This window comes from Babylonia areolata, chromosome 35, assembly GCF_041734735.1.
Source record: "Babylonia areolata isolate BAREFJ2019XMU chromosome 35, ASM4173473v1, whole genome shotgun sequence".
In the NCBI taxonomy this organism is placed as follows: Eukaryota; Metazoa; Mollusca; class Gastropoda; order Neogastropoda; family Buccinidae; genus Babylonia; species Babylonia areolata.
Genome location: NC_134910.1, coordinates 15,576,786 through 15,601,848, shown reverse-complemented (window position 1 = coordinate 15,601,848; position 25,063 = coordinate 15,576,786).

Below are 25,063 nucleotides of genomic sequence, written 5' to 3'. Positions count from 1 at the left end.
CAGTCAGTATGTCTGTCTGTCTACCTGTCTGTCTGCCTGCGTGTCTGTCTGTCTCTCTTTCTCTGTCTGTCTGTCTGTCTATCTAGCCACAAAAATTGGAGCCATCATCATTACGTTATTTTTCACTCTGTCTTTGTCTGTCTGTTTGTCTGTCTGTCAGTCAGTCAGTCTGTCTGCCTGTCTGTCCGTTTGTCTGTCAGTTTTTCTCTTTCTCTGTCTGTCTGTCTGTCAGTATTTCAACAAAAATTGGAGCCAACAGCATTACGTCTCTGTTTCTCTTTGTCTTTGTCTGTGTCTGCCTGTGCCTGTCTGTCTGTATGAATGTCTGTCAGTTTGTCTGCACGTCTGTCTTTTTTCTTTCTGTCTATCTCTGTCTCTGTCTGCCCGTCTTCACAAAAAAAATGGAGTGGGTGATCATCATCGTCATCGACGACTCCGTCTCCATTTTTCTCTGGTTGTGTCTATCTGTCTGTCTGTCTGTCTGATACTCCACAAAAAAAATGGAGCATCATCATTACAATTCTGTCTGTATCTCTCTGTCTTTGTTTTTGTTTGCCTGTGTCTATCTGTCTGTCTGTATGCCTGTGTGTCTGTCTGTCTCTCGTTTTCAGTCTATCTGTACACAAAAAAATTGGAGCCATCATCATTACGTCTCTGTTTCTCTCTGTTTTTGTCTGTGTCTGCCTGTGGCTGTCTGTCTGTATGTCTGTCTGTCAGTCAGTTTGTCTGTACGCCTGTCTTTTTTTCTTCTTTCTATCTCTGTCTGCCAGTCTTCACAAAAAAATTGGAGTGAGTGATCATCATCGTCATCGACAACTCCGTCTCCATTTTTCTCTGGCTGTCTGTCTGTCCGTCTGTCTGTCTGTTTCTCTTTCTCTGTCTGTCTGTCAGTCTCTCCATAAAAATTGGAGCCATCATCATTACGTCTCTGTTTCTCTGTCTTTGTCTGTGTCTGCCTGTGGCTGTCTGTCAGTATGTCTGTCTGTCAGTTTGTCTGTACGTCTGCCTTTTTTTCCGTCTATCTCTGTCTCTGTCTGCCCGTCTTCACAAAAAAATGGAGTGGGTGATCATCATCGTCATCGACGACTCCGTCTCCATTTTTCTCTGGCTGTGTCTATCTGTCTGTCTGTCTGTCTGTTTCTCCACAAAAAAGGAGCATCATCATTACAATTCTGTCTGTATCTCTCTGTCTTTTTTTCTGTTTGTCTGTGTCGGTCTGTCTGTCTCTCTTTCTCTGTCTGTCTGTCTGTCTCTCCAAAAAAATTGGAGCCATCATCATTACGTCTATGTTTCACTCTGTCTTTGTCTCTGTCTGTCTGCCTGTCTGTCAGTCAGTCAGTCTGTCTGTCTGTCTGTCTGTCTCTCCATAAAAATTGGAGCCATCATTATTACGTCTGTGTTTCTCTCTGTCTTTGTCTCTGTCTGTCTGTCTGTCTGTCTGTCATTCAGTCATTCAGTAAGTCTGTCTGTTTAGCTGTCTGTCTGCCTGTGTGTCTGGCCGTCTCTCTTTCTCTGTCTGTCTGTCTCTCCACAAAAAATGGAGCCATCATTATTACGCCTATGACGGTTTCTCTTTTTCTTTGTCTCTTTCTGTCTCCCTGTCTATCTGTCTGTCAGTCCGATTGTCTGTCTCTTTCTCTGTCTGTCTGTCTGTCTCTCCACAAAAATTGAAAACATCATCATTACGTCTAAGTTTCTCTCTGTCTTTGTCTCTGTCTGTTTGTCTGCATGTCTGTCTGTCAGTCAAGTCTGTCTTTCTGTCAGTTTATCTCTTTCTCTGTCTGTCTGTCTGTCTCTCCACAAAAATTGGAGCCAACACCATTACGTATATGTTTCTCTCCGTCTCTGTTTCTCTCTGTCTTTGTCTGTGGCTGTCTGTCTGTATGTCTGTCTGTCAGTTTGTCTGTACGTCTGTCTTTTTTTTTCTTTCTGTCTCTGTCTGTCCGTCTTCACAATAAATTGGATTGAGTCATCATCATCGTCATCGACAACTCCGTCTCCATTTTTCTCTGTCTATATCCGTCAGTCTGTCTGTCTGTCTGTCTCTCTCTGTGTCTGTGTCTCTCTGTTTGTCTGTCTGTCTCTCTCTCTGTGTCTATATCCGTCTGTCTGTCTGTCTCTCTCTTCTGATGTCTTCTCTCTCCTTCTCAGTTTCTGTCTCTGTCTCCTCACACACACACACACACACACACACACACACGCACGCACGCACACACACACACACACACACACACACACACACACACAAACACACACACACGCATGCACACACAAAAGAGTCATCATCATCATCGTCGTCGTCGACAACACGGTTTTTTTTTTTTTTTGATTCCTCCTTTCTAGTCTCATCCAACTGCTCTTTTTCCACCTCCACCCCCACCCTCCCACACGAACTCCCAGCCCCCCCCCCTCCCCCACGACGCACCCTAGCCCCATTGCCCCCCCCCCCCCGCCCGCCGCCCCTCTCTCCGACCCCCTCCACCCTCTCCTTCTTCTCCCACCCGGTATTTTTTTTCTTCTTCTGAATTCAGCCGTCACTGGCACCACTCCACCCCATCCCTACCCTGCCCCTTGCCTTTCTGCACTTTTTATGGTGATTTGTAAGGGTCAAAAGAGAGAGAAAGTGAGAGAGAGGGTGGGGGGAGAGGAAGAGAGAGAGAGGGAAAGAGAGAGAGAGGGAGAGAGAGACGGGGAGGGAGAGAAAGAGAGAGGGGTAGAGAGAGAGAGAGAGAGAGGGGGAGGGAGATAGAGGAAGGGAGAGGGAGATATATATATAGAGAGAGGGAGGGAGAGAGAGAGGGAGGGAGAGAAAGAGAGGGGGAGAGAGAGAGGGAGGGAGATATATATATATATATATATATATAGAGAGAGAGAGAGAGAGAGAGGGAGGGAGAGAATGAGAGAGAGAGAGACAGAGTGAAATAGACAGACATACAGACAAAGGCAGAGAGAGAATTGAATTGAATTGAATTGAAATGAATAAATTCTATTTTCTGACGGTAAGAGAGTTATCCAAAATTATGCTTTTTTCCCTCGAAGGGAGAGAGAGAGAGAGAGAGAGAGAGAGAGACAGACAGACAGACAGACAGACAGACAGACAGACAGAGTCGAGAGAAACAGAGAGAGAAAGACAGAGAAAAACAGACAGAGACAGACAAAGAGACTTACAGACAGAGACACAAAGACACACAGGCGGACAGACAGACATATAGACAGCCAGTAAGACAGACATGCAGACAGAAGGAGAACTACCTTCCCCATTAGTGCAGACGGACGGAGAGAAACTAGAGAAGATACAGAGAGTTCCCAAACTGCACGGCCGCCCCGGACAATACTGGAACTGACCAGAAGACTGTCCAGTCACCCGCCAAAAGCGCAGTGCCGTTAAGCTGAGTTTTAACTCTCTCCATACGAACGGCGAAAGAGACGACGCTAACAGCGTTTCACCCCAATTACCATCATCAAAATATTGCAAGCGGAAGGCTCTTATACTGAAGAGGTGAATGTTGACAAAGAATACCACAATTCTGACGACGGAAGCTAAAGGTTGGGTCATTCAGACACCCACTGGACATCCGAGGGGTCTGTGTAGAGGAGAAGAGAGGACTGGCCGTACTGAGTGAGTTAAGCTGAGTTTAACGACCAACACATCAAGAGCCCTTAAGGCTCAAGCTCCTCAAAGCCTTGGTCTTCACTGAGGAATTTTCGTTGCAGTTGTCAGTAGTTTGATCATTTGGTCGGTGGCATTTTGAGATGTAAGTCGCTGTCGTGTTTATTTATTTATTTTTATTTTATTTGTGTGTGTGTGTGTGTGTGTGTGTGTGTGTGTGTGTGTGTGTGTGTGTGTGTGTGTGTGTGTGTGTGTGTGTGTGTGTGTGCGTGTGTATGTATCTACTTATCTATCTACATGAGTCGGTTGGGTTTTGAACACCAATGAAAAGATATAGATAGATAATTACACAAACAAATACATAACTACACACGTGTGTGTGTGTGTGTGTGTGTGTGTGTGTGTGTGTGTGTGTGTGTGTGTGTGTGTGTGTGTGTGTACTTATTTATCTACATGAATCGGTTGGGTTTCCAACACCAATGAAAAGATATGGATACATAGATAATTACACAAACAAATACATAACTACACACGTTCGTGTGTGTGTGTGTGTGTGTGTAGTTATCTATCTACATGAGTCGGTTGGGTTTTGAACATCAATGAAAAGATATGGATAGATAACTGATTACAAAAACAAATGCATAACTATACACGTGTGTGTGTGTGTGTGTGTGTGTGTGTGTGTGTGTACTTATCTATCAATATGAGTCGGTTGGGTTTTGAACACCATGCAATGAAAAGATATGGATAGATAAATAATCACACAAACAAATACATACTAACTACCCACGTTCATAAGGTTAAGCACAATCAAGCACAAACGCGCCACAGGCTGTTAATTAAATCTCCATTTTTGTGTGTGTGTGATAATTCGAATTGTTATTGAATGGGCATACATCACAAATTCAATGGTCATAGACTATAATCAAAGTTTTCATAATTCAGTATTTCCATTCACCTTTTCGACTCAGCTCGCACCACTTCAACTCTAAACTGTTCCACTGGCCCATAACGATAACAACAACAAAAACAACTACTGACCACTGACAACCACCCTCCGTCCACTCCCCCATCCCCACCACCATCCCCACCACAACAACAACCACAACTGCGACGACGACAACACCCACAACAACAACAACAACCACAACCACGACAACGACAACACCCACAACAACAACAACAACCACAACAACGACAACGACAACACCCACAACAACAACAACTGCAACCACGACAACGACAACACCCACAACAACAACAACAACCACGACAACGACAACACCCACAACAACAACAACAACCACGACAACGACAACACCCACAACAACAACAACAACCACGACAACGACAACACCCACAACAACAACAACAACCACAACCACGACAACGACAACACCCACAACAACAACAACAACCACAACCACGACAACGACAACACCCACAACAGCAACAACAACCACAACCACGACAACGACAACACCCACAACAACAACAACAACCACAAAAGAGAATTCTTCGCGGTTTTGACAGCAGCCGTGGACCATAGTCTCTCCCTCCCTCAAAACCTCCCTCAGCAAAACCTCTCTGTCTCCTCTTTCCAACTCTGGCACATTTATCCAATTTTGCGGGTTAGTTTTCTTTCATTTCTTCCCCACAAGTCCCGTGGAGGCATGTTTCATTCATCAAAATAATCACACGCCGATACGCCGGGAAGGCAGCCACTGGCCGCGTAGAGAGACTTCGCGTCTGCGCACTTGGAGGGCGGATGGCGCGACCTAGCGTCTACCTGCGCGCCGAAAATTAGTCCGCAGGGGTTTGGGAGGAAGATCTGGTTTATGTATTGGCGAGGGCTGAGTTGGACTAATGAATAAGCAGAGCGGACTTTTGTGTTTCTTTTCCGTTTTTTGGTTTTCTTTTTTGTATTGTTTTTTGAGGTGTGTGTGTGTGTGTGTGTGTGTGTGTGTGTGTGTGTGTTCTTTTTTTTCTTTTCTTTTTTAGTTCCCCCCCCACTTTTTTTTATCCTTCCTTCTTACATTTCTATATCCGCCCCCCTCTCCCCCCTCCTCACCCCCATTGCTTTAATATTCATTTTTTTTCTGTCTTTCTTATCTTTTTTTTTCTTCTTTTCGTGTTCCCCCGTTTCTTTAACATTATTATTTTTTTGTCTGTATTATCTTTACGTTTTCCTTTCCCTTTCCTCTTTCCCTTCTTTTCTTTCTTTCTTTCTTTTTCCCTCCAGCTACTTTCTCTTGGTACAGAAGAATTTGTTTTAACTTCGGGTGGGTCATCTTGGTACAATCTTCTTCTTCCTCCTCCTCCTCCTTCTTCTTCCTCCTCGTCCTCTTCCTCCCCCTCCTCCTTCTTCTTCCTCCTTCTTCTTCCTCCTCCTCCTCGTTCTTCTTCTTCCTCCTCCTTCTTCTTCCTCCTCGTCCTCCTCCTTCTTCCTCCTCCTCCTCATTCTTCTTCTTCCTCCTCCTCGTCCTCCTCCTCCTTCTTCTTCTTCCTCCTTCTTCTTCCTCCTCCTCGTCCTCCTCCTTCTTCTTCCTCGTCCTTCTTCCTCCTTCTTCTTCCTCCTCCTCCTCGTTCTTCTTCTTCCTCCTCCTTCTTCTTCCTCCTCGTCCTCTTCCTCCTCATTCTTCCTCCTCCTCCTCATTCTTCTTCTTCCTCCTCCTCCTTCTTTCTCCTCCTCGTCCTCCTCCTCCTTCTTCTTCTTCCTCCTCCTCGTCCTCCTCCTTCTTCTTCCTCGTCCTTCTTCTTCTTCCTCCTCCTCCTTCTTCTTCCTCCTCCTCGTTCTTCTTCTTCCCCCTCCTCCTTCTTCCTCCCCTCCTCCTCGTTCTTCTTCCTCCTCCTTCTTCTTCCTCCTCCTTCTCGTCCTCCTCCTTCTTCTTCTTCCTCCTCGTCCTCCTCCTTCTTCTTCCTCCTCGTCCTCCTCCTTCGTCTTCTCCTCTTCCTCCTCATCTTGTTTTTGTTCTTCTCTCTATCAGTCTATCTCTCTGTTAACTTTATGTCTTTTTTTCATTTTCTCTGCCTGTCTCTCACCGTCTGCCACCCTGTCTGGGGTTTGTTGTTTTCTTCTGGTTCTTTATCTCTGCCTCCCCCCATCTCCAATGTCTCAATGTCTCTCCATCTTTCCATCGTCGTCGTATTCATCATCATCATCATCATCGTCATCGTCATCATCATCATCATGTTCTCTGTCTCTTTTTCTGTTTCTCTCCTGATTCCATCTTTCCCTTTCTCGCTGCTGCCTTCTCTCCCTCCAAAATGTTTCTGTCTTTCTTTCTTTCTTTCTTTCTTTTTCTTACACACACACACACACACACACACACACACACACACACACACACACACACAGAGTCCACCCGTTCCCCTAAAAACCATCACATCGTCCCCCTCTCCTCCATATCCACACGAATACATCAATTAAACACACACACACACACACACACACACACACACACACACACACACACACACACAGAAACAAACACAAACACACACACACACACACACACACACACACACACACACACACACATCGATGCATCAGCGAAAGTTAAAAAAAAAAAAAATTTAGTTTTTAAAATGAATTAATCACCGAGCCCTGAATGGGAAATGACTGGGGTGAAATAAGATCAAAACCGCAACCAAAAAAACCCCCAAAAAACAACAACAACCCCAAAACAAAAAGTCCAACATCACAATGCCTTGCTAAGCGGAAGCGGTGTCAAGTGACCAATGAAAGAAGCCGGTAGACAATTGGTCGGTTCGCGAGACAGGACTGTGTCGCCACGTAGCATTCGCCGAGGGACCCATAGTCTCGGAAGAGCGCTGTCTCTCCGCTTACTCTTCTGGGAGTTCCTCTGGTGGGGGTGGGGGCTGCAACTGAAATAAGATGTGCGCATGATTAAAGAAGAAGAAGGTGGAAGAGGAGAAGAAGAAGAAGAAGAAGAAGAAGAAGGAGGAGGAGGAGGAGGAGGAGAAGAAGAAGAAGAAGGAGGAGGAGAAAGAGAAGAAGGAGAAGGAGGAGGAGAAAAAGAAGGAGAAAAAGAGAAAGAAAGAGGAGGAGGGGGAGGAGGAAAAGAAGAAGAAGATGAAGAAGGAGGAGGAGGAAAAGAAGAAGAAGAAGACGAAAGAGGAGGAGATGGAGGAGAAGGAGAAGAAGAAGAAGAAGAGGAGGAGGAGAAGAAGAAAGAGAAGGAGGTGGAGGAGGAGGAGTAGAAGAAGAAGAAGGAGGAGGAGGAGGAGTAGAAGAAGAAGAAGAAAGAGGAGGAGGAGGAGGAAGAGAAGACGAAGAAGAAGAAGAAGAAGGAGGAGGAGGAGGAGGAGGATGAGAAGGAGAAGAAGGAGGAGGAAGAGAAAAAGAAGGAGGAGAAGAAGAGGAAGAGGAAAAAGAAGAATAAAGAGGAGGAGGAGAAGAAGAAGAAGAAGAAGAAGAAGAAGAAAGAGGAGGAGGAGAAGAAGAAGAAGAAGAAGAGGAGGAGGAGGAGCAGGAGGAAGAGAAGAAGAAGAAGAAGAGGAGGAGGAGGAGGAGAAGAAGAAGAAGAAGAAGAAGAAGAAGAAGAAGAAGAAGAAAGTGGAGGAGGAGGAGGAGGAGGAGAAGAAGAAGAAGAAGAAGAAGGAGAAGAAGAGGAGGAGGAGGAGGTGGAGGAGGAGAAGAATTAACTCCATACTGCACCTTCAACCCACCATTTTCCCTCCATCGGGTGTGTGTGTGGGGGGGGTGGGGTGGGGGTGGGGGGGGTGAGGGGGTATAGGGAGGGGTGGTGGTGGGCGCACCAATTTGACAAAGGAAACTAAACAACCCCTTCACCACCACCACCCACACCACCACCACCACACGACATGCACACATACACCGCCATTGCCTTCTTGATATCAACACCACCCCAGTACACAGTCGCCATCCCCCTTCATCCATCCCTTGCCCCCCCCTCTCTCCGCCACCCCGCACCCCCCTCCAGCCTCTCTGCCCTCCCCCAAACTTCACCCCCCCCTCCAATCCCCCCCCTCTCCTCCCCCTCCCCCCCCAAAAAAAAAACCCCAATCTCTTGTCAATTGTAACACATGTATTATTCACACTTTTAATGATTCGCTCACTGCACAGACTTGGTGGCGAACACATGACGGGAATGTCATCCCTCTCCGTCGCCATCTTGCTTTGCGCACGCTCTATCCACGGGGCAAGAGGGTGGGGAGGGGGGTGTCTGGGGGGGGGGGGGGGGGAGGGGGGGGGGGGGGGGGGGGTGTGGGTGGGCGTGGCTGGATGGGAGGATGAGTTTCCTTTGAATGGAATGGAGGTGTTCGGGATATGGTCGAAGATGAGGAGAAGGGAGACGAGGTAGTTGTGTGGGTGAGTGTGTGTGTGTTTGTGTGAGTGTGTGTGTGTTTGTGTGAGTGTGTGTGTTTGTGTGAGTGAGTGCGTGCGTGCGTGCGTGTGTGTGTGTGTGTGTGTGTGTGTGTGTGTGTGTGTGTGTGTGTGTGTTCGCGCACGCTTGTGTGTGTGTGTGTGTGTGTGTGTGTGTGTGTTGTTGCTGTTGTTGTTGCTGCTTTTTTGTCACCAACTGAAGGCACACGAAGAAGAAAACAATCAAATATCCATCTATCAAGCTTCTTCATTCATCCATCCATCCATCCATCCATGCACCCACTCACCAAAACTCAGCCCTCTGCGCATATCCATCCAGCCATCCAAATAAAAGAGAAAACAAATAGATTGATTAACTGAGTGTATATGAGTGTGTGTGTGTGTGTGTGTGTGTGTGTGTGTGAGTGCGTGTGTGTGTGTGTGCGTGTGTGTGTGTGTGTGTGTGAACTTTTTTTTTAATTGACTAACTGATGTCAAATTGATGCATTATTCTCTTCTCCACGTTGACCATCAACTTCAGTGTAGAGTTTTCAATGATCAGCTTTTCGCAGCAGCAGCAAAATTCAGTCAAGCGCTTACACCTCCCTTTCCCCTCACCCTCCCCCCCCACTCCCTCTCTCTCTTCACCACCCTCACCACACACACACACACACACACCACAGGACAAACCTTACCCTCTCTCTCTCTCTCTCCCAAAACTACCGTGGGTTTTTTTCTCTCCAATAATCGTCCGTAGGGACGTCCTGGTGGAGGCGAATTCAATAATTAGTTCAGCGAATGACTGCACTGTCTAGACTCCTTGTCTTGCCCCGCCCGCTTTCCTAGACTGATTGGATAAGGCCTGGAGAGACAGAGAGGGAGAGAGAGACAGAGAGGGAGAGAGAGACAGAGAGAGAGAGAGAGAGAGAGAGACTGAGAGACAGAGGAGAGAGAGAGGGAGAGAGAGAGATAGAGAGAGAGACTGAGAGAGAGAGAGACTGACAGAGAGAGAGAGGGAGACTGAGAGAGAGAGGGAGAGAGAGAGGGAGAGAGAGAGGGAGAGAGAGACAGAGAGAGTGACTGATTGGATAAGGCCAGGAGAGACAGAGAGAGAGAGAGACTGAGAGAAAGGCATTGGAGGAGAGAGGAAGAAAGAAAGAAAGACAGACAGAGACAGAGACAGAGACAGAAAACGAGAGAACAAGAAAACGAACAGTTTAACGTTGCGACATTTGGCGTCAGAAAACTGGAAAACCGGATAATTACATTCAACTACATGATCGAAAAACTGCCCAAACAAGTCATAAGCAATGTTTTTATGCTCCTAAAACAAAATGGGAGAGAGAGAGAGAGAGAGAGAGAGAGAGAGAGAGAGAGAGAGAGAGAGAGAGAGAGAGAGAGAGAGCGTGTGAGAGACATGACATGATGATTTATTGTCAAAAACATTTTACAGCCATTATGTCAAGGGGAATTACGAAAAAAATGATAAGTAAACATCATGAACCACGATATACCACAACAACAGAATGCAATAAAAAGGAAAGAAAAAACAACAACAACAACCAAACAACAAAAGACAAATATCATACGGACCATCCATTGTCAAAATAACCATTCACGCTTATATTCATTTATGTCTCTATCTATTCACTAGCACATTATATGGATACATCTCTATGTATGTGCACATGTCATTGCATGAGAGAGAGAGAGAGAGAGAGAGAGAGAGACAGACAGACAGACAGAGACAGAGAGGGAGAGACAGAGAGAGGATTAGAGAAAGAAATAAAGAAAGAGAGAGAAAAAAAGAAATAAGGAAAGAAGAGATGGGAAAGGGTAAAGTGGGGAAAAAACTGAGACGAACAAACAAGAGACACTTTTAAAAACAAAAGCGGAACATTAGGTTAATTAAGACCGAGCAAACATGCAAACAGATAGACTGACAGACAGACAGGCAGACAGATGAACTGCTTATTGCACTGACATTTTAACAAATCATTTGAATTGATATCAACTGTGCAACACAAAGAAAATCAAATTTGATAAGCCAATGATATGAATATAATTCTAAAACGAAACATATTTAACAAATCAATAGCATGAATATCTTAAAAATGTTTTAACACACACACGTATTCACAGACGTGTATCCCCCATCCACCCCGTACATACATCCGTGCATGCACACAATGCCCATTTAGATTCCCCCCCCTCCTCCCCCTCCCCCAAGTACACCTGTATAGTCACATTCTGATCTCCCTGCCCCCCCCCCCCTACACACACACACCCTCCCACTCCAAAGACATGTCAGTATTCACACCCACATGCACAAACTCTCTCTCTCTTTGACACACACACACACACGCACACACATACACACACTCGCGCGCGCATGCACACACACGCTCCCACCCTCTCTTTCTCTCTCTCTTTCAATGCTGTCCGGCATTGGATGATCTTAGAAAAAAAGATTCATCCCTTTAAAGCATTATGATACACCAGCCTTTTTCAGACTAACATTATCAATGTCTTGCAGAAATGAATCTGTTGTCAAGGACTTCGCAGTGTTTATGAATAAGTCGTTTCAGAGAAGAACCATTATAAGCTGGTACTTCGATATTGTTCAAAGATCTCTCTCTCTCTCTCTCTCTCTCTCTCTCTATATATATATATATATATGTGTGTGTGTGTGTGTGTGTGTGTGTGTGTACAATATTATTTGTGCGCATCATATTCTAAAATGCTTCCTATTTGTGTGTACCCCCTTCAAATGGGGTCATGGCCTTTCTTGAATAAAATATCGTTATCGTTATCTTTCACCTACACACCCACCTCCCTCCTCTACCCCCCCCACCCCCACCCCACCCCTACACACACACATTCACCCCAGCCTGTAGAGTTGCTATCACTATGAAGTTCAATAGAATAACAGACTCCATGCTGAGCTGCGATGTTTGAATGTCATCCGTCCAGTTACTAACAATGACTATTACTGTCATCATAATGTCTGTTTACAGACATCCACCCCCCACCAATTCATCCATCCACCCACCCACCCACCCACCTACCCATCCATCCATCCACTTATCCATCGACCCATCCATCCACCCACCCACCCATCAATCCACCCACTCATCAATCCATCCATCCACTCTTCAATCCATCCACCCACCCATCCATCCATCCATCCACCCACCCATCCATCCATCAATCCATCCACCCACCCACCCACCCACCCACCCACCCACCCACCCATCCATCCACCCACCCACCCATCCATCCATCCATCCATCCACCCACCCATCCATCCACCCACCCATCCATCCATCCACCCACCCATCAATCCATCCATCCACCCATCAATCCATCCATCCACCCACACATCAATCCACCCACCCACCCATCAATCCATCCACCCATCTGTCCACCCACCCATCAATCCACCTATCCATCCATCAATCCACCCTCTCTCACTTGCTCATGCCATATATCGGATATTTTAAAATCGGTAGCTGGTCAATCAACATTCTAAAAATATTTTCAAAAAATTCTATTATCTAACATTCATTCTTCTGCGATGAATATAGCAACGCTTTAATTATGATTTCAATGTTGTTAGATAGCAGCAGGATTTTTCAGAAATGTTATCACTTTGGGTTATCTTTAAGTGTGTTTATTGCATTACAGGTTTGGTTTTTTGTTTTTTTTGTTTTTTGTTTTTGTCTGCAAAACCAGTGCACTGAAACAGAAAATGCAGCCCCTTTCATGGATCTTTTCCACACGGTGAACGATGTCAACTGTTCGAGGAATTGTCGCTCAAGTACCATGGTTTACAATTTTCCAGTCCACTTAACTCTCTCCATACGAACGGCGAAAGAGACGACGTTAACAGCGTTTCATCCCAGTTACCATCATCAAAATATTGCAAGCGGAAGGCTCTTATATACTGAAGAGGTGAATGTTGACAAAGAATACCACAATTCTGACGACGAAGCTAAAGGCTGGGTCATTCAGACACCCACTGGACATCTGAGGGGTCTGTGTAGAGGAGAAGAGAGGACTGGCCGTACTGAGTGAGTTAATCTCAACCTGAATCGTAAGAAACTCTTCCCCGCTGTACTATTTATCACCAACAAATTAATCATCAATATTTTCTCAGCCTCGGAAACGTCTGCGAAAGGAATAAAACCATCGATATTTGTCACTGGCTTCTGTTTCCAAATGATACCTATAACAGCAGGTAAGTCTGTATTTAAACTTACTGATAAAGTCGTTTTCACATAATGCAGGTCTTTTGCACGTTTGAAACCTGGTTAAAACTGCCAGATAATGTAAAACATGGAAAGAGAATTTTACGTGCCTGTTTGCTTAATCTTGACATCAGTAATCTTGTCAGTTTTAGCCATTTAGATACATTTCATTACTGTTCTCTTACGAAAAAGATATTTTCTTCATTTTTCTACATGGGTGATTTTGTTTCACGTATGCAATGGTGCATTAGGAATCTTTTGATCGCAGAAGTGTGTACTTTTTCTGTTTACCATCCTCTTCTAAATCCTTTTCTTATATGTGCTCAAATCAGTTCGATTTTGGAGAGAGAGAGAGAGAGAGGAGAGAGAGAGAGAGAGAGAGAGAGAGAGAGAGAGAGAGAGAGAGAGAGAGACAGACAGACAGACAGACAGACAGACAGAGAGACAGACAGAAGACAGTAAGACAAAGAGACAGAAAGAGAAACACACACACACACACACACACTGAAATGTAAGAAAGTGAAAAAAACAAAACAGACAGACAAACCGAAAAAAAGAAGAAAAAAAAATCAAGCATATATGTGAAAATCAGCACAAATCCAACTGAATTTCTGAATATCATGTCTACACACACACACGCACACACACACGCGCGCGTGCGCGCTCAACACAGCTAAACTTCGGACGTATAAAGAAATATCATTATGTTTTCTTCATGTTTATCCATGAAAATTGTCTGCATTTATAATCGCTGGTGCACAACCAAACAAAGAGACAAACATTAAAGAAAAGAAAAGAAAAAACAAAACAAAACAAAAACAAACACTAGCATACGAGTCTCTGTTTGCTCATAATATATCTTGAATACATTTTATGCGAGCCAAAGTCCACTTAATCTATTCTCTTTCTTTCTGTATTTTCTTCTTTCTTTCTTTCTTTCTGACAGTTATTTATGAATTCCTCTGTAATGAAAGTTTCTTCTATAGACCTCTCTATTATCAAGAAAGAAGAAGAAGAAGAAGAAGAAGAAGTAGCAGTAGCAACGACAACAGCAATAACAATTGCAAGAATAACATTCATAATGATGGTAATATATAAATGTGTGTGTGTGTGTGTGTGTGTGTGTGTGTGTGTGTGTGTGTGTCATTGTGTGTGTGTGAGAAGAGAGAGAGGGAGAGAGAAAGAGGGAGAGAGAGAGGGGGGAAGAGAAAGAGAGAAATAGGGAGGGAGAGAGAGAGAGAGAGGGAGGGAGACAGAGAGAGAGGTGGGGGGGGGGGGGGGGGGGCTGTCGGGAGATTTTTGTTTTGTTCGTTTTGGTTTGGTTTTGGTTTAGCGTGTTGTGCTGTTGTTGTTGTTGTTGTGGTGGTGGTGGTGGTGGTGGGGTGTGTGTGTGTGTGTGTGTGTGTGTGTGTCTGCATATGCATTTGCGTGTCTGTGTGTTGTGATACGATTCACAGTTTGCAGTAAAAACAACAACAAAAAACCCAACAAAACACACAACAACAAGAAATCGGTACTGCGCACACGTCTTCCATTTTCATCAGTAGAAAAAGAAGAAGAAAAAATCACTAAAAAATTCACGATGGAAACATTTCTTTTTTCCGCCTTTTAACCCTTTGTGGGCCCCAGCGTGTGCTTATTGGCTATTTTCGTCACAACACAGCACGCTCATTGTTTATGACAGCTACAGCAGCAGCCGTGGTGAGGATGGAGGTATTGGAGGTACCCCCCCACCCACATTTGCCCCTGGTCTCTGTGTGTGTGTGTGTGTGTGTATGTGTGTGTGAATGCGTGTGTGTGTGAATGTATGTGTGTGTGAATGTATGTGTGTGTGTGCGTGCGCGCGTGTGTGTATGTGTGTGTGCGTGTGTGTGTGCGCGTGTGCGTATGTGTACGTGTGTGAGTCTTTCTTTCAGTACTTTCTTTTTCTTTCTGTTTTATCTCTTTCTTTCAATTTCTACTTGCCTCTCTCTCTCTTCTCTTTTTTTTCTTTCTCTCTCTCTCTGCCTCCCTCACTTTCTCTTTCTTGACCCCTCCCCTTCTCTGTATTTCTCTCTGCCTCTCTCTCTGTCTCTATCTCTCGCATCCCCCCACCTCTCTGTCTCCATGGCTCACCTCATTGTTTGTGGTTGTCTGTCGGACAGTCTGTCTCTGTCCCTCCTTTCCTCCCTCTCTCCTTCTGTTAATTTGCACACACACACACACACACACACACACACACACAATTCTGTTTTCGTATAAAGGCCGACACTAATTGATTTTTTGAGTGTGTAGAAAACAAACAACAACGGACAGATGTCTTATTTGTATAAACCAAAGATGCGATATACTTTATACCGTATCACACAATAGATTTTCCATGTGGGATTTAATCTGAAACTGCAACCAGTCACACTCGAAGACCACAACTTAAAAAAAAAACGAAAAAAAAAAACAAAAACAAAAAAAAACTCGCATCCACTCAGCGGCGCGAGCAGTGAAGTAAAAGCGACCAGTCACCAGACTAGTTACACACGCAATGGTTAGCTGGCTGTGTCAGCTTAGCACGCACAGTCACACCGCGATTCTGAAGTGACGCCCTATGCCAGTTAAACGCTGAACTGTCGTCTCCGCTGAACGGGGGTACAGTTCAGCGCTAAAGTGCATCAGATATTGATTCAACCTATCAACGGGCGCAACAGCCGAGTAGTTAAAGTGCTGGACTTTCAATCTGAGGGTCCCCAGTTTGAATCTCGGTAACGGCGCCTGGTGGGTAAAGGGTGGAGCTTTTTTCCGATCTCCCAGGTCAACATATGTGCAGCCCTGCTTGTGCCTGAACCCCCTTCGTGTGTTTTCGCAAACAGAAGATCAAATACGCACGTAAAAGATCCTGTAATCCATGTCAGCGTTCCGTGGGTTATGGAAACAAGAACATACCAACATGCATACCAGCAAAAACGGAGTATGGCTGCCTACAGAGCGGGAGCAAAAACGGTCATTCACGTAAATGCCCACTCGTGTACATACGAGTGGACGTGGGAGTTGCAGCCTACGAACGAAGAAGAAGATTCAAACCTAACACAAAAAAACCCCCAGATGATTCTAAAGATTTACCTTTACGAACTCTCCCGTAAAATAGTACACGATCCTGATGCACGTTGATAACTTCGCGAAACTGGGCTTGAAAATGTCCGTTACAAATTTGCGCTAAATGCATGCTGCACACGGAACCTCGGTTTATCGTATCATCCGAATGACTAGCGTCCAGACCACCACTCAAGGTCTAGTGGAGTGATGGTCTAGAGGTAACGCGTCCGCCTAGGAAGCGAGAGAATCTGGGCGCGCTGGTTCGAATCACGGCTCAGCCACCGATATTTTCTCCCCCTCCACAAGACCTTGAGTGGTGGTCTGGACGCTAGTCATTCGGATGAGACGATAAACCGAGGTCCCGTTTGCAACATGCACTTAGCGCACGTAAAAGAACTACGGCAACAAAAGGGTTGTTCCTGGCAAAATTCTGTAGAAAAATCCACTTCGATAGGAAAAACAAATAAAACTACACGCAGGAAAAAAGACAAAAAATGGGTGGCGCTGTAGTGTAGCTACGCGCTCTCCCTGGGGAGAGCAGCCCGAATTTCACACAGAGAAATCTGTTGTGATAAAAAGAAATACAAATACAAATAACAATTATACTGGCTTGACAAGCATAGACTCTTTGTTGCCGAAGGGTCAGCTACACTGGACTGGTCATGCTGGCTGCATGTGTGACTGAATCAATCAAGGTGCAGTGCACAATATACCCATTTTCGGAAATGTTACTGGAGACGAAAGATTGTATATACGTATGCAGGTAGCTGGAATGACATCGTCTGGAACTGTGGCCTAGTGGGAAAGCGTCCGACCTGACCAGGAAGCAAGAGTCCTCGGGTTTGAGTCCCAAATACGGACAGGGTTTTTACCCCTCCCCTTCACTTGAATGGTGGTCTGGGTGCTAGTCTTCCGGACGAAACCCTAAACCGATGTGTCGTGTTCAGCATGAAGCTGGCACACGTAAAAGAACAGACAGCAACGAGAGGATTGTCCGTGACAACGAAATTCTCTTAAAAAAAAAAAAAATCCGCTTTGGTTAGTAAGACGAAATACATTTTCAAACAGGATAAAGAAACAAAACAAAACAAACAACCAAAAATGTGGTGCCATCATTCAGACAGATACAGTTCCTTTTTGTTAACTCACTCAGTACGGCCAGTCCTCTCTTCTCCTCTACACAGACCCCTCGGATGTCAGGTGGGTGTCTGAATGACCCAACCTTTAGCTTCCGTCGTCAGAATTGTGGTATTCTTTGTCAATATTCACCTCTTCAGTATAAGAGCCTTCCGCTTGCAATATTTTGATGATGATAATTGGGGTGAAACGCTTTTAACGTCGTCTCTTTCGCCGTTCGTATGGAGAGAGTTAAGCTGGTCAGTCATCCAGTATATAGTCATTTTCCGGATGATGCGATAGACCGAGGTCCTGTGTGCAGCACTCACTTGGCGCATGGAATAAAGTTTTACTTTCACTTTCTCAAGGAGGCGTCACTCCGTTCGGACAAATCCATATACGCTAAACCACATCTGCTGGGCAGATGCCTGACAGCTGCACAGCCCAACGCGCTTGTCAGGCCTTGAATGCATGCTTATATAATTTATGTGTGTGCCTATCAGAGTGGATTTCTTTTTATATATTATTTTTTCTAGAGGACAACACTCTCGTTGCCATGGGCTCTTTTTCAGTGCGCCAAGTGTGTGCTGCACACGGGACCTAAGGAGGAAGGTGGCAGAATGGTTAAGACGCTCAGCTGCCAATACAGAGAGTCCGTGAGGGCGTGGGTTTGAATCCTGCTCTCGCTCTTTCTCTCAAGTTTTCACTGGAAAATCAAACTGAGCGTCTAGTCTTTCGGATGAGACGATAAACCGAGGTCCCGTGTGACGGAAAAAGAACCTATGGAACACCTAAGTGTTGTCCTCTGGCTAAATTCTGTAGAAGAAATCCACTCTGATCGATACACAATCATATTTACATATGCACTCATTGCCGGACTAGGCGCGTTGGGTCATGCTGATGCCTAGCAGATGTGCTGTAGCGTATATGGATTTGTCCGAAGGTAGTCACACCTCAGTCCTTCAAAAACTGACACTGAAACATTGGACAGGATTACTGATTTTCACAGGAGCTCAACAAACACAACATGACCTCCCAATAAATGTTGTCCCAGGCTAATTAAATGAGCACACAGAAAAACTGACGTATATTATTTGTATTTGTATTTCTTTTATCACAACAGATTTCTCTGTGTGAAATTCGAGCTGCTGTCCCCAGGGAGAGCGTGTCGCTACACTACAGCGCCACCCTTTTTTTTTCTTTTTTTTTCCCCCCTGCGTGCAGTTTTATTTGTTTTTCCTATCGAAGTGGATTTGTCTACAAAATTTTGCCAGGAACAACCCTTTTGTTGCCGTGGGTTCTTTTACGTGCGCTAAGTGCATGCTGCACACGGGACCTCGGTTTGTCGTCTCATCCGAATGACTAGCGTCCAGACCACCACTCAAGGTCTAGTGGAGGGGAGAAAATATCGGCGGCTGAGCCGTGATTCGAACCAGTGCGCGGCTCAGATTCTCTCGCTTCCAAGGGGCACGGACGCGTTACCTCCAGGCCATCACTCCATTATCTGTATGGTACTCTGCGATTTCTCAGCAACCAAGGACCCCCCGAGGAGGACCAGACGCCAAAATACATTCCCCAATATTTTGTTTTTGTATGCCAGGTGTATATATTTAATACCGAATCCCATTTTTATTCAGTCTTTGTTGCAAAGTTATTTTCCAATGACGAAAGCCGGGTTGTTTACTTGTTTTTCCCCACAGTTATTTTGTACTAACACACACACACACACACACACACACACACACACACACACACACACAGATCAGATCAGACGACACTATGGCTCCAGTCTTCCAATTCTCTCTTTCCCGCCGGGGTTACTGGCGCGACAACTCCTGCTGTGTTTTCTGCTCTTGCTTTTGGGATTTCACTCCCTTTACAGTGGCGGTCCCGGTCATGGGAAAGGTGCACTTTGCGGTGTGTGTGCGTGCGTGCACGTGCGTGCGTGCACGTGTGTGTGTGTGTGTGTGTGTGTGTGTGTGTGTGTGTGTGTGTGTGTGTGTGTGTGCGTGCGTGCTGCACGGCGCGGGACCTCAGTTTATCGTCTTATCCGAATGACTAGACGCTCAGTTTTTGTTTTTCAGTCAAATTTGGGAGAAAGGGCAAGACGCGGCAAGAGCGGGATTCGAACCCAGACCCTCACAGACTGTCTGTGTTGGCAGAGTGACTCGGCGTCTTAACCATTCTGCCACCTTGCTCTTCAGTGCGTGTGACAGCGTCTGTTGTTTCACTTCCTCGTCCTCCGCTCTCACCGTGCCCCCGCCCACTGAGGCTCTTTCCGCTCTGTTTGTACAGAGTGCGTGGGTTCCAATCCCACTTTGCCGTTTCTCCCCAGTCCGACTGGAAAAAAAAAGAAAGAAAAAAAAGAGAGGAAACCAGACTGGGCCTCTTCTGGTCACTGATTCGGATGAGACTGACGACAAACCCGAGGCCCCGTGTGCAGAACCTACATGGCGCACTGAACTGAAAAACGTGACCAACAACCCATGGCAACAAAAGTGTTGTTGTCAAATTCTGGACTGAGAAGAAATCCACTCTGACAGATACACAGATATATAACATGCATGCACTCAAGGCCTGACTCAGCGCGCTGGGTTATGCTGCTGCCCAGTAGATGTGCTGCAGCTTATGATTATATGGATTTGTCCGAACGCTGTGACGCCACCGTGGGAAAGGGAAACTGAAAGTGAAACTGACCAGCAGTAAAGGGGCGTGGGGGAGATTGAAGGAGGGAAATTTAGTTAGTTAGCTAGTTAGTTAGTCAGCTAGCTCGTTAGTAGGCTCGTTTGTTAGTTGGTTGGTTGGTTAGTTAGTTAGTTAGCCAGTCAGCAAGCTAGTTAGTTAGTCAGCTCGTTAGCTAGCTCGCATGGCAAGTAGGTTAGTGAGTTAGTAGGTTAGTCAGTCAGTTAGTTAGGTAGGTAGGTAGGTAGCTCGTTAGCTAGCTAGTTGTTTAGCTCGTTAGTAGGTTAGTTAGTTAGTTAGCTAGCTAGTTGGTTAGTTAGAATTTTTGTCGGGATGGTGATTGTGGTGGTGGCAGCAGATTCTTCAGGATGGTGGTGATGTGGGAAGCGCCGTGGCTGTGTCGGTAAGGGCGGCGTTGGACTTCCCACCCAGTGTTCACCAGTGAGCAAGGTTCGACTCCAGGCCGCGCCGTGTCGGCATGGTGTGGTCATCAGTCGTCAGCCAGTGTTCCTTCCGCGGAAAGGCACTTCACTAACTCACCTTTCTTTTGTTCTCACGGCATCCAAGTGTCAGGCAGCGAATCGACCCGGGGTACCTGGCTTCGGTAAGGGGAGGGTAGAAATAAACAAAACAAAACAAAGCAAAACAAAAAACAAAACAAACAAACAAACAAAAACAACCCAAAAAGCCCACCCCCACCCCCAAAAGAAAAAACAACCAACAAACCAAAAAAAACCCAAAAAAACCCCAACCAAACAAACAAACAAAAAATCCCCCCCAAAACAAAACAAAACAAACAAAAAACAACAACAACACCCCACCTACCCCCCCAAAAAAAAAACAAAAACAAAAACAAAACAAAAACAAAAAACAAAAACACCCCCCCCAAAAAAACAACAACAACACCAAAAACAACAACAACAAAAACCATCCCCCAATAAACAACAATAACATAAAACCCACACACAACAACAAACGACCCCCCAAAAAAACAACAAACAAAAAACAACAACACCAAAACAACAACAACAAACAAACAAACACACACACCAACAACAACAATAACAACAACAACAAGAAACAACAACCACAAACAAACAAACAAACACACACACACACACACAAACAACAATAACAACAACAAAAAGAAACCACCACACACACACACACACACACACACACACACAACAACAACAACAACAAAAAGAAACAACCACGACAAATCCAAACAGTGGAACAAGAAGACTTGGCCTTTCCTTCTCACTCTGCCTAGCTCTCGACACGGAGTATGAAATCAGCATTGTCCCCCATGGCCATTAAAGGCTACTACGGAACCACCTTTATATTTTAATGAATAAATGCCATCGGATGGCCAACATGACTGCCTCTCCTACCGGCTCAATCACCCACAGACGCGTGCACGCGCACGCACACACGCACGCATGTACGCACATATACGTACACACACGCACGCACACACACACACACGCACACGCTCACACGTACACACGCATGCTCGCCGCGCACGCACGCGCAAACACAAACACACGCACACACGCACGCACGCACGCACACACGCGCGCGCGCAAACCACAAAAATAAATCCACATATGCACAACTCAGACAGACAGAGAGAGAGAGAGAGAGAGAGAGAGAGAGAGAGAGAGAGAGAGAGAGAGAGAGAGAGAGAGAGAGAGAGAGAGAACATTGAACACTGAAATGTTTAATGTCATTAGCTGCAAATCTCTAGTGACATAGTAGGTACTAATCAGAACAAAATGGTGCAAAATAGATAAAATGGAACAGAAAAAAAACCCACAACAGAACCGAAACAACATAAACTAATAAGAGATTTGCGACACTTTGGCACTTTGTCATTAGCTTAAAGTACATGTGACAGGGGGGTAATGTGTCTTTCCCCCCAGTCGTTCGTCTCCAAGGTTTGGACAGTACACAGAAAATAGGGAGCTGAAGTTGTCTGCTTTTTCTTAACGGTACCATCATTGCCCGTCTGGCCTCATCTTTTAATTGTTTCACAGCTATGTTAAACTCACCACTGAAATTGAAAGTCAGTCCTAGGTATTTAAAGCCAGTAACATGTTCTAGAGTATCTACATAAGATGTGAACGGGTACTGGTGATTTAGTTTCTTGCCACAAAATAGCGTTATTTTTGTTTTGGAGCAATTCACACTTATTTTCCCAGTCATTGCGATATGCTTTCTAGCTTATTTAGCGCCTTCTGAAGTTTAGCTTATGAGTCAGCAAACGTTACTGTATCACCAGCATACAGAATTAGCAATAATTTGAGGTATTCATGTAACGGGGGTGTCGTGCTTTTGCCAGGATGGAAAGATGAGATGAGTTCTCATAATACGTATGGAGGGAAAGCAGTGGTCAACAGGCAGGTAGAAAGCAGTGGTCAACAGGCAGGTAGAAAGCAGTGTGGTCAACAGGCAGGTAGAAAGCAGTGTGGTCAACAGGCAGGTAGAAAGCAGTGGTCAACAGGCAGGTAGAAAGCAGTGGTCAACAGGCAGGTAGAAAGCAGTGTGGTCAACAGGCAGGTAGAAAGCAGTGGTCCAACAGGCAGGTAGAAAGCAGTGGTCAACAGGCAGGTAGAAAGCAGTGTGGTCAACAGGCAGGTAGAAAGCAGTGTGGTCAACAGGCAGGTAGAAAGCAGTGGTCAACAGGCAGGTAGAAAGCAGTGTGGTCAACAGGCAGGTAGAAAGCAGTGTGGTCAACAGGCAGGTAGAAAGCAGTGGTCAACAGGCAGGTAGAAAGCAGTGTGGTCAACAGGCAGGTAGAAAGCAGTCAACAGGCAGGTAGAAAGCAGTGGTCAACAGGCAGGTAGAAAGCAGTGTGGTCAACAGGCAGGTAGAAAGCAGTGGTCAACAGGCAGGTAGAAAGCAGTGGTCAACAGGCAGGTAGAAAGCAGTGGTCAACAGGCAGGTAGAAAGCAGTGGTCAACAGGCAGGTAGAAAGCAGTGGTCAACAGGCAGGTAGAGGCAGGAACAAGAAGCTGAGGTGGTGTATTTCTTTTTGGGGGGACAATGGGACATGGGGTAGTTCAACATGTAGCAAAGAAACCCTTCTCAAAGTGACAAAGGCTTTAAGAACAAAATTACTGGTCCACCGAGTGTTATGGCAGAACTGGTCACTTCAGAAAGCAGACGTGAACTGCCAGCTGGCCACTGACTCCAGAATGGAGATGTGATCACCAAAAATAAAAGCAGCTCACCGTTACAATGTCAAACTCCACATGACAGATAACTCTAAACGACCCTGACAAAAAGGGATGAAACTATATCAAAAATATACCTTAAAACGATGTAGAATTAACTCTCTTTGACTTACATTATACTGATTAAAGCAAACTGATTGTAAGGAACTAATAACTGATAGCACAGGAATTCTTTACTGCTTATGGTAATAATCTAACTCTGCTAATACTTAATTCTGAACTCTGTTACACACTAATAATATTCAACTCTGCTACATCCAGATACTCCTTCATCGTGGTTTGAACCCCATATCAACAGGGGAGTAACCTGATAAACTTGACTTGACTATTAGACGGTTGAGGCCCCGTCAAGGGCCTGTTCGTCATCCGAGTTCCGACGTGCGGGCAATGGCGAGTACTCTGGCAGGCAGGAGCATACACTGAAGGTAGCTCAGTCCATTAGCTGTCCAGGCGGCTTTTAAAAGAGTCAACAGATGGTGCCTTCACCACAGAGTCTGGTAAACCATTCCAGGTGTTAACAGGAGTAGGTTTAAAGATAAAGTAGGTTATCATTCACGTACAAAGCAAACAAAATGTGGGGTAGACTTTCACCTTGTCGAACACCTTGGTAAATTGCAAAAAAGACTCAGATGCGGCACCATTTCAGGTAATGCATAAAACAGTTCCTATATAGACACACATTCCTGGTCATATTCCTGTTATAATTGAAAGAGTGATGCAATGTATAAGGGAAACAACTCTACCAAACCTTTCACGTGGTGAAGGTGAAAGGTTTGTAGAGTTGTTTCCCTTACACGTTTCATTTCCGTTTCTTTCTCACAACAACCGTTGCTGTGTGTGAACTTCGGGCTGATCCTCCAAGGGAGAGCGCTTCGCCGCGGTACAGCGCCACAGATGTTTCTTTCTTTTTTCTTTCTTTATTTATTTTTTTTGTAAGTGTGTTTCTTTGACTTTGAACATTTTCTATTTTATTCAGTATTTTGTCACTGGGGGCAACCCGTTCGTTGCAGTGGCGTTTTTATTTTTCTATACTTTTTGACTCACTTGTGTAAACAAAAATAGTCTATGTTTTAACCCGGTGTTCGGTTGTCTCTGTGCGTGTGTGTGCGTGTGCGTGTGTGTGTGTGTGTGTCTGTGGTAAACTTTAACATTGACATTTTCTCTGCAAATACTTTGTCAGTTGACACCAAATTAGGCATAAAAATAGGAAAAATTCAGTTCTTTCCAGTCATCTTGTTTAAAACAATATTGCACCTATGGAATGGCCACAAAAAAATAAAAAATGAAGCCTAATTATATGCAAACTGCATTTACTGTTATATTTATATTGTTTGTATTCTCTAAACTTGGCACTTTGATCTGATATTCTGACCCAACAACAAGAGCAGTCATTATTATAATTTTCTGTTCAAACAGGAACTTCTTTTGCTAAGCATGGAAGTTTTATTTATTTTGCAAACGTTCTGGTGCAGATAGTAAGAAAAAGGGAAATTACTCTGTAATTAATGCTAGGGGAGTTAATTTGCTTTAAACTGATCTTTCTCATCTTAAACATTACATTTTTAAATTATACTCAATACAATAAAAGCTTGGATTAAAAAAAAAAAAAAAGTGTATCACAAGTGAGTCTTGAAGGCCTTGCCTCTCTTGTTCCCCCCCCCCCCCCGTCCTAACAATGTGCGCAAAATGCATGTTGCAAAAGGGCACCTCTGTTTATCGGAAAGACAAGCGTCCAAACCACAACCCCTCA